General features: G+C 39.9%; 1 pseudogene; it reads left to right on the forward strand.

Moving 5' to 3' along the window:
• LOC108178516 (large ribosomal subunit protein uL24-like) lies at window positions 1-2392 on the forward strand (annotated as a pseudogene).
• The last annotated feature ends 7348 nt before the right edge of the window (window positions 2393-9740 follow it).

Below are 9740 nucleotides of genomic sequence, written 5' to 3' on the forward strand. Positions count from 1 at the left end.
ATGAAGTTCAATCCCTTTGTGACTTCTGACTGAAGCAAGAGTTAAAAAAGGCATCTCAATGCCCCTTTCCACATTCACAGGAAGATTTTGTCTTCCCCATTTTCCAAAGAGCTGAGACAGAACTACAATGTGTGATCCACACCTGTCTGGGAGGATGATGAAGTGCAAGTTGTGTGAGGGTACTATGAAGGTCAGCAAATTGACAAAGTAGTCCAGATCTGCTGGAAGAAATATGTCATCTACAGTGAGCAGATGCAGCGAAGAAGGGCTAATGGCGTAGCTGTCCACATGGGCATCCACCCCAGCAAAGTGGTTATCCCTAGGCTAAAGCTGGACAAAGACCACAGGAAGATCCTCAGACAGCCAGATCTCACCAAGCAGGAAAGGAGAGGGGCAAGTTCCAGTTCCCTGCTAATAAGCCTGGGAAAGCAGCAGAAAATGAACCAAGTGCTTGGGCCCTGCACCCATGTGAGAGACCCAGATGAAGCTCCTGGCGCCCAGCTTTGGTCTGGTCCAGCCCAAGCTGTTGCAGGCCATTTGGGGAGTGAACCAGTAGATGGAGGATCGATCTCTCTAACTCTGCCTTTCAAATAATAATAATAATAATAATAATAATAGAACAGTGATCAAAGAGGAGGATGCAAGAAGCAAAGAGAGGAAAACTATGAATATAGAAGAGCTAGACAATGTAATTCTCTAAAGAAAAGGAGCAACTAATAAGGAACAAAACCAAAAGCCTTTGGTTGCAATGACAAGACTATGGTACAAAGTATGGCACCAAGTTCTGTGATCCCCCAACTGTAACCAAGTAGGCAAAGAGGAAGAGGACAAAGATAACTGGCAACAGCTCTGGAGTTCCCACTAAGCCCAACAGGATGAACTCAGTAGCAGCAGTTCCAGTGGCCCCAGATTTTGGCTGCATGTGTCCCTTCAAAGATCAGAAAAATATACAGGTATTAGGATTTGCATGATGTGGATAAGGCATGAGACTGGAGGTGAGACATAGGAAAATACACCATGACAGTTACACGGTTACCTGTCTACATTAATTGCAGATAAATAAAGGCTAAAGAAATTCATTTCAAATCTCACATTACAAAGTCAGTTTGATTTTATTCTCTCTCTCTTTTTAAATTATGTGCTGGGAATTTTATTGAAATTGAATTGAATCTACTTTTAAAGGATGTATTTATTTGAAAGGCAGAGTGACAAGGAGAAAGAGAAAGCAAGTGTGTGTGTGTGTGTGTGTGTGTGAGAGAGAGAGAGAGAGAGAGAGAAATCTCCCACTTGCTGGTTTACTCCCCAAATGGGCACAAAGGCCAGGGGCTGGGCCAGACCAAAGTCAGGAGCCAGGAACTCTACTCAGATCTGCCATGGGAGTAGCAGGGGCCCAAGTCCTTGGGCCATCATCTGTTGCTTTCCCAGGTGCATTAGCAGGGAGCTGAATAGAAAGTGGAGCAGCTGGGAGTCTGATTGGGATGCCAACTTTGCAAGTAGCGACCTAACCCGCTGTAACACAATGTCAGCCCTTCTCCTTCCTTAAAGTTAGTATCTTGCTAATATCTAGTTCAGCAAAGACACTTGATTCAAATGTTCAAAAACAAACAACAGGTAACATGGTTATACACCAATAGAAAATTAGGGGGAGACTTGGGACGCTCAGGGCTCCGAGTCCACACATCGGCGCTGGAAGGGGAGGTGAGCTCAATAACCCGAGACATTGGTGGGGAAACGGGGGTCAGAATCTAGAGGGGGGCCGGAAAGTGCAGCAAACTCACTACCGGAAAGAAGGAAAAAAAAAGCTTCGGGGTTTCTCTTCCCCCTAACCTTGCAAAGGTTACAAGGCTGCAAGGTTTGAAGAATTCCCAAGAGACAAAGAACAGGCCTCCTCTCTGGATTTACATATCAATGGGGGAGAGCTAAGGAACTGAGTCACTACAATTCAGTAGCCTAGGCAACCCAGTGGGAGTCCAGAGGAGCCAAAGACTGGAAGCTAAATACCATCAATTCTGCACAGCCGTGCCCTGCGGTGTTACTTACCCCCTGAATAAATAAAATAAATAAATAAATAAAAAGAGAGAGATTTACCACGCATAACCTGAGGGTGTCACCTTTGCACACCCTTAACCAGGAAGAACCAGGCAGAGCTCTCAGGCCGCACCCATCTCAAGCCTCCAAGGCTCCTCCAACAGCAGGCAGTCCACTTAACATGGACACAGTATAAAAAAAAAAAAAAAGAAAAAAAAAACGCACAGTGACGCAAGAAGAATTAACTATGCCAAGTAACAAACACAGAAATAGAGGGAGCAAGATCAACGATGAAACTATGATGCCTCCAAATAAGCAAAACACCCCAAGCCAAGAGTATGAAGATGATGAGATAGAAGAAATGCAAGATACGGATTTCAAAAAATTTATGATAAGAACATTTAGAAGTTTTCAAAAGCAAATCCTTGAACTACAGAAATCCTTAATGGACAAGATTGAAAATCTCTCTCGTGAAAATGAAATTTTAAGGAAGAGTCAAAATGAAACGCAGAAACTAGTAGAACAGGAAAGTGTTATAGTGAAGAGAAATCAAAATGAAATGAAGAGCTCAATAGATCAAATGACAAACACATTAGAAAGCCTTAAAAACAGAATGGGTGAAGCAGAAGAGAGAATATCGGACTTAGAAGATAGAGCACAGGAAAACATACAGTCAAACCAAAGAAAAGAAGAGGAAATTAGAAACCTAAAAAATATTGTTGGGAATCTACAGGATACTATTAAAAAAACCAACATTCGAGTTCTAGGAGTTCCTGAAGGCATGGAGAGAGAGAAAGGATTGGAAGGCCTTTTTAGTGAGATACTAGCAGAGAACTTTCCAGGTTTGGAGAAGGACAGAGATATCCTAGTACAGGAAGCTCATAGAACCCCCAATAAACATGACCAAAAGAGATCCTCACCACGACACGTGGTAATTAAACTTACCACAGTGAAACATAAAGAAAAGATCCTAAAATGTGCAAGAGAGAAATGTCAGATTACTCTCAGAGGATCTCCAATCAGACTCACAGCTGGCTTCTCATCAGAAACCCTACAAGCTAGGAGGGAATGGCGAGACATAGCACAGGTGCTAAGAGAGAAAAATTGCCAGCCCAGAATATTATATCCTGCCAAGCTCTCATTTGTGAATGAAGGTGAAATAAAGACCTTTCATAGCAAACAGAAATTGAAAGACTTTGTGGCCACTTGTCCGGCCCTGCAAAAGATACTTAAAGATGTGCTACACTCAGAAACACAGAAACACGGCCATCAATATGAAAGAAGGGAAAGGAAGAACACCTACCAGTAAAAGAGCATGGGAAGCTCAAAGCATATACTAGAAAATATTTCCGGGAAAATGGCAGGGCAAAGTCACTACGTATCAATAGTCACATTGAACATTAATGGTCTGAATTCTTCAGTTAAAAGACACCGTTTGGCTGACTGGCTCACAGAACACAACCCAACTATTTGTTGCCTACAAGAAACACATCTCTCTAACAAAGAGGCATGCAGACTGAAAGTGAAAGGTTGGAAAAAGATATTCCATGCCAACAGAAACCAAAAAAAAGCAGGTGTAGCCATATTAATATCAGACAAAATAAACTTTAATACAAAAACTGTTAAGAGAGACAAAGAGGGACACTATATAATGATTAAGGGTTCAATTCAACAGGAAGATGTAACTATTATAAATGTATATGCACCTAATTACAGGGCACCGGTCTATTTAAAAGATATGTTAAGGGACTTAAAGGGAGATTTAGATTCCAATACAATAGTACTGGGGGACTTCAATACTCCACTCTCAGAAATAGACAGATCATCCGGACAGAAGATCAACAAGAAACAGCAGATTTAATTGACACTATTACCCAAATGGATCTAACAGATATCTACAGAACTTTCAACCCTACATCTACAGACTTCACATTCTTCTCAGCAGTGCATGGAACCTTCTCTAGGATTGATCACATACTAGGCCATAAAGCAAGTCTCAGCAAATTTAAAAGAATTAGAATCATACCATGCAGCTTCTCAGACCACAGCGGGATGAAGCTGGAAATTAGCAACTCAGGAAACCCCAGAAAGTATGCAAACACATGGAGACTGAACAACATGCTCCTGAATGAACACTGGGTCATTCAAGAAATCAAAAGAGAAATAAAAAACTTTCTGGAAGTAAATGAAGACAACAACACAACATATCAAAACTTATGGGATACAGCAAAAGCAGTATTGAGAGGCAAATTTATAGCAATAGGTGCCTATATCAAGAAATTGGAAAGGTACCAAATAAATGAGCTTTCAGTGCACCTCAAGGACCTACAAAAACTGCAGCAAACCAAACCCAAATCTAGTAGGAGAAGAGAAATAATTAAAACCAGAGAAGAAATTAACAGGATTGAATCCAAAAAAAACATTACAAAAAATCAGCCAAGCGAGAAGCTGGTTTTTTGAAAAAATAAACAAAATTGACACCCCATTGGCCCAACTAACTGAAAAAAGAAGAGAAAAGACCCAAATCAATAAAATCAGAGATGAAAAAGGAAACGTAACAACAGACACCACAGAAATAAAAAGAATCATCAGAAATTACTACAAGGACCTGTATGCCAGCAAACAGGAAAACCTATCAGAAATGGATAGATTCCTGGACACATGCAACCTACCTAAATTGAACCATGAAGACATCGAAAACCTAAATAGACCCATAACTGAAACAGAAATTGAAACAGTAATAAAGGCCCTCCCAACAAAGGAAAGCCCAGGACCAGATGGATTCACTGCTGAATTCTACCAGACATTTAAAGAAGAACTAATTCCATTTCTTCTCAAACTATTCAGAACAATCGAAAAAGAGGGAATCCTCCCAAATTCTTTCTATGAAGCCAGCATCACCTTAATCCCTAAGCCAGAGAAAGATGCAGCACTGAAAGAAAATTACAGACCAATATCCCTGATGAACATAGACGCAAAAATCCTCAATAAAATTCTGGCCAATAGAATACAACAACACATCAGGAAAATCATCCACCCAGACCAAGTGGGATTCATCCCTGGTATGCAGGGATGGTTCAACATTCGCAAATCAATCAATGTGATTCACCACATTAACAGACTGCAGAAGAAAAACCATATGATTATCTCAATTGATGCAGAGAAAGCACTTGATAAAATTCAACACCCTTTCATGATGAAAACTCTAAGCAAATTGGGTATAGAAGGAACATTCCTCAATATAATCAAAGCAATTTATAAAAAACCCACAGCCAGCATCCTATTGAATGGGGAAAAGTTGGAAGCATTTCCACTGAAATCTGGCACCAGGCAGGGATGCCCACTCTCACCACTGCTATTTAACATAGTTCTGGAAGTTTTAGCCAGAGCCATCAGACAAGAAAAAGAAATCAAAGGAATACAAATCAAGAAGGAAGAAGTCAAACTATCCCTCTTTGCAGACGATATGATTCTGTACTTAGAGGATCCAAAGAACTCTACTAAGAGACTATTGGAACTCATAGAGGAGTTTGGCAAAGTGGCAGGATATAAAATCAATGCACAAAAATCAACAGCCTTTGTATACACAAGCAATGCCATGACTGAGAAAGAACTGCTAAGATCAATCCCATTCACAATAGCTACAAAAACAATCAAATACCTTGGAATAAACTTAACCAAGGACGTTAAAGATCTCTACGATGAAAATTACAAAACCTTAAAGAAAGAAATAAAAGAGGATACCAAAAAATGGAAAAATCTTCCATGCTCATGGATTGGAAGAATCAACATCATCAAAATGTCCATTCTCCCAAAAGCAATTTATAGATTCAATGCAATCCCAATCAAGATACCAAAGACATTCTTCGCAGATCTAGAAAAAATGATGCTGAAATTCATATGGAGGCACAAGAGACCTCGAATAGCTAAAGCAATCTTGTACAACAAAAACAAAGCCGGAGGCATCACAATACCAGACTTCAGGACATACTACAGGGCAGTTGTAATCAAAACAGCATGGTACTGGTACAGAAACAGATGGATAGACCAATGGAACAGAATAGAAACACCAGAAATCAATCCAAACATCTACAGCCAACTTATATTTGATCGAGGATCTAAAACTAATTCCTGGAGCAAGGACAGTCTATTCAATAAATGGTGCTGGGAAAACTGGATTTCCATGTGCAGAAGCATGAAGCAAGACCCCTACCTTACACCTTACACAAAAATCCACTCAACGTGGATTAAAGACCTAAATCTACGTCCTGACACCATTAAGTTATTAGAGAACATTGGAGAAACCCTTCAAGATATTGGCACAGGCAAAGAGTTTCTGGAAAAGACCTGGGAGGCACAGGCAGTCAAAGCCAAAATCAACTATTGGGATTGCATCAAATTGAGAAGTTTCTGTACTGCAAAAGAAACAGTCAGGAGAGTGAAGAGACAACCGACAGAATGGGAAAAAATATTTGCAAACTATGCAACAGATAAAGGGTTAATAACCAGAATCTACAAAGAGATCAAGAAACTCCACAAAAACAAAACCAACAACCCACTTAAGAGATGGGCCAAGGACTTCAATAGACATTTTTCAAAAGAGGAAATCCAAATGGCCAACAGGCACATGAAAGAATGTTCAAGGTCACTAGCAATCAGGGAAATGCAAATCAAAAGCACAATGAGGTTTCACTTCACCCCGGTTAGAATGGCTCACATACAGAAATCTACCAACAACAGATGCTGGTGAGGATGTGGGGAAAAAGGGATACTAATCCACTGTTGGTGGGAATGCAAACTGGTCAAGCCACTATGGAAATCAGTCTGGAGATTCCTCAGAAACCTGAATATAACCCTACCATACAACCAAGCCATCCCACTCCTTGGAATTTACCCAAAGGAGTTTAAATTGATAAACAAAAAAGCGGTCTGCACCCTAATGTTTATTGCAGCACAATTCACAATAGCCAAGACCTGGAACCAACCTAAATGCCCATCAATGGTAGACTGGATAAAGAAATTATGGGATATGTATTCTTTAGAATACTATACCGCAGTAAGAAACAACGAAATCCAGTCATTTGCAACAAAATGGAGGAATCTGGAACACATCATGCTGAGTGAAGTAAGCCAGTCCCAAAGGGACAAATACCATATGTTCTCCCTGATCGGTGACAACTGACTGAACACCAAAAAGGAAACCTCCTGAAGTGAAATGGACACTATGAGAAATGGTGACTTGATCAGCATAGCCCTGACTGCTAATGGATAACTTAATACATTATCCCTCTTAGTATTTTTTTTTTGTCTGTTCTACTTAATATGACTGGTTTAATTCTGTAATTATCACACAGTTATTCTTCAGTGTTGAAAATTAACTGAAATGTGATCCCTGTTAAAAATAAGAGTGGGAATAAGAGAGGGAAGAGATGTATAATTTGGGGCATGCTCGGGCTGACTTGCCCCAATTGGTAGAGTTGGAAACATACCAGGGGATTCCAATTCAATCCCATCAAGGTGGCATGTGCCAATGCCATCTTACTATTCCAAGTGATCAATTTCAGTTCACAATTGATCATAATGAAAGGACTAAGAGTCAAAGGGAGCACATAAACAAGTCTAGTATCTGCTAACACTAACCGATAGAATAAATAAAAGGGAGAGTGATCCAACATGGGAAGTGAGATACTCAGCAGACTCATAGAATGGCGGAAGTCCTAAATAGCACTCTGGCCTCAGAATCAGCCCTAAAGGCACTCGGATCTGGCTGAAAAGCCCATGAGAGTATTTCAGGCATGGAAAGCCAAGACACTCTGGCAAAAAGATCTCTGTGAGTGAGATCCCAGTGGAAAGAACAGGTCTTCAAAGAGGGAGGTGCCTTTCTCTGAAGGGAGGAGAGAACCTCCACTTTGACTATGACCGTGTCTAAACAAGATAAGAGTCAGAGAACTCAAGGGGCTTCCATAGCCTTGGAAACTCATGACTGGTGCATAGGGAGATTACTGATGCCATAAACAGGAGTGTCAATTTGTAAAGTCAACAACAGGAGTCACTGTGCACTTACTCCTCATGTAGGATCTCTGTCCTTAATGTGCTGTACACTGAGGCTTAATGCTATAACGAGTACTCAAACAGTATATTTCACTTTGTGTTTCTATGGGGGTGCAAACGATTGAAATCTTTACTTAATGTACACTAAACTGATCTTCTGTAAAAAAAAAAAATAAAGAAAAAGAAAAAGAAATTATCAATTCCCAACTTGACTCTCACTGGGATTAAACATGACAATAGGTCTGCTCTGATTTCATCATCATTAAAAAAAAATCATCTATTATTTTTCACTTTATGTTTCTGTGTGGGAGCAAGCTGTTGAAATCCTTACTTAAGGTATACTAAGCTGATCTTCTGTATATTAAGATAATCGAAAATGAATCTTGATGTGAATGGAAGGGGAGAGGGAGTGGGAAAGGGGAGGGTTGTGGGTGGGAGGGACGGTATGGGGGGGGAAGCCATTGTAACCCATGAGTCATACTTTGGAAATTTATATTCATTAAATAAAGGATAAAAAAAAATAGAAAATTACCTGAAAAATAAGTCAGAAAACTAAACCTATTTCCAGTCATTACAAAGAGAGTAAATTTAACTATAGAGGTGAAAGACATCTGCGATGAAAACTCTAAAACCCTAATGAAATAAATTGAAGAGAACACAAAGAAATGGAAAGACAGCATGTGTTTATGAGTTAGAATAATGAATACTCTTAAAGTACCTATATCACCCAAAGTGACATGGAGTCAATGCAAACCCTACCAAAATACCAAGGACATTTTCCGTAGAGTTAGAGAAAACATTGTTCCATTTGTATGGAACCACAAAAGACCCCGAATAACCAAAGAAATCTTGAGCAAAAAGAACAAAGCTGAGACAGACCAGGATAAGTACCTGGCTCCTGCCATCGGATCAGCGCGGTGCGCCGGCCGCAGCGCGCTGGCCACGGCGGCCATTGGAGGGTGAACCAATGGCAAAGGAAGACCTTTCTCTGTCTCTCTGTCTCTCACTGTCCACTCTGCCTGTCAAAAAAAAAAGTATATTACAAAGCTGTATTAATTGAAACAACATGGTGATGCCATAAAAATAGACACATAGAGGAATTAAAGAGAATAGAGTCCCTGGAAGTAAATCCACACATCTATAGACAACTGTAAAATTTACTTAAAAAAATAGTCTGGAAACAGAGAGTACTTGAATCTAAAACAGGGCACACCTGTGCTAGGGAACATTGAAACAGAGTGCCAGTCCTGTAACACATCCCGTCATATCAGCAGATATCAATGATCTGCAAAGCAGAACAGGTCACCAGGCCAAAAAACAACAAAAAAAGCTCCCTTCAGTTCTAAAGGAAATAAATTAAGAACTGACATAGTCTCTCCTTTCTCCACAGTAGCATTCCGGACTGGAATATAATGGAAAATAATGCTTTCAATGCCTCAAAGGAAAGAAAATGTGACCCCAAAATATTATTATCTGGAGTATAAAAGCTTTTCAACACAGAATTCCAAAAATATTGTTAATTTTAGCCATTGTTGAGATAAGCAGACATCAGAGGTTTTGGTTTTTGTTTTTTACAAAAGCTTTTTTTTTTTTTTTTTTTTTAGGGAAACTTCATTGTTATCCCTGATCTGGGGTAACTAACAGAGTACCTAAGATGTAGT

This window comes from Oryctolagus cuniculus, chromosome 17, assembly GCF_964237555.1.
Source record: "Oryctolagus cuniculus chromosome 17, mOryCun1.1, whole genome shotgun sequence".
Lineage (NCBI taxonomy): Eukaryota > Metazoa > Chordata > Mammalia > Lagomorpha > Leporidae > Oryctolagus > Oryctolagus cuniculus.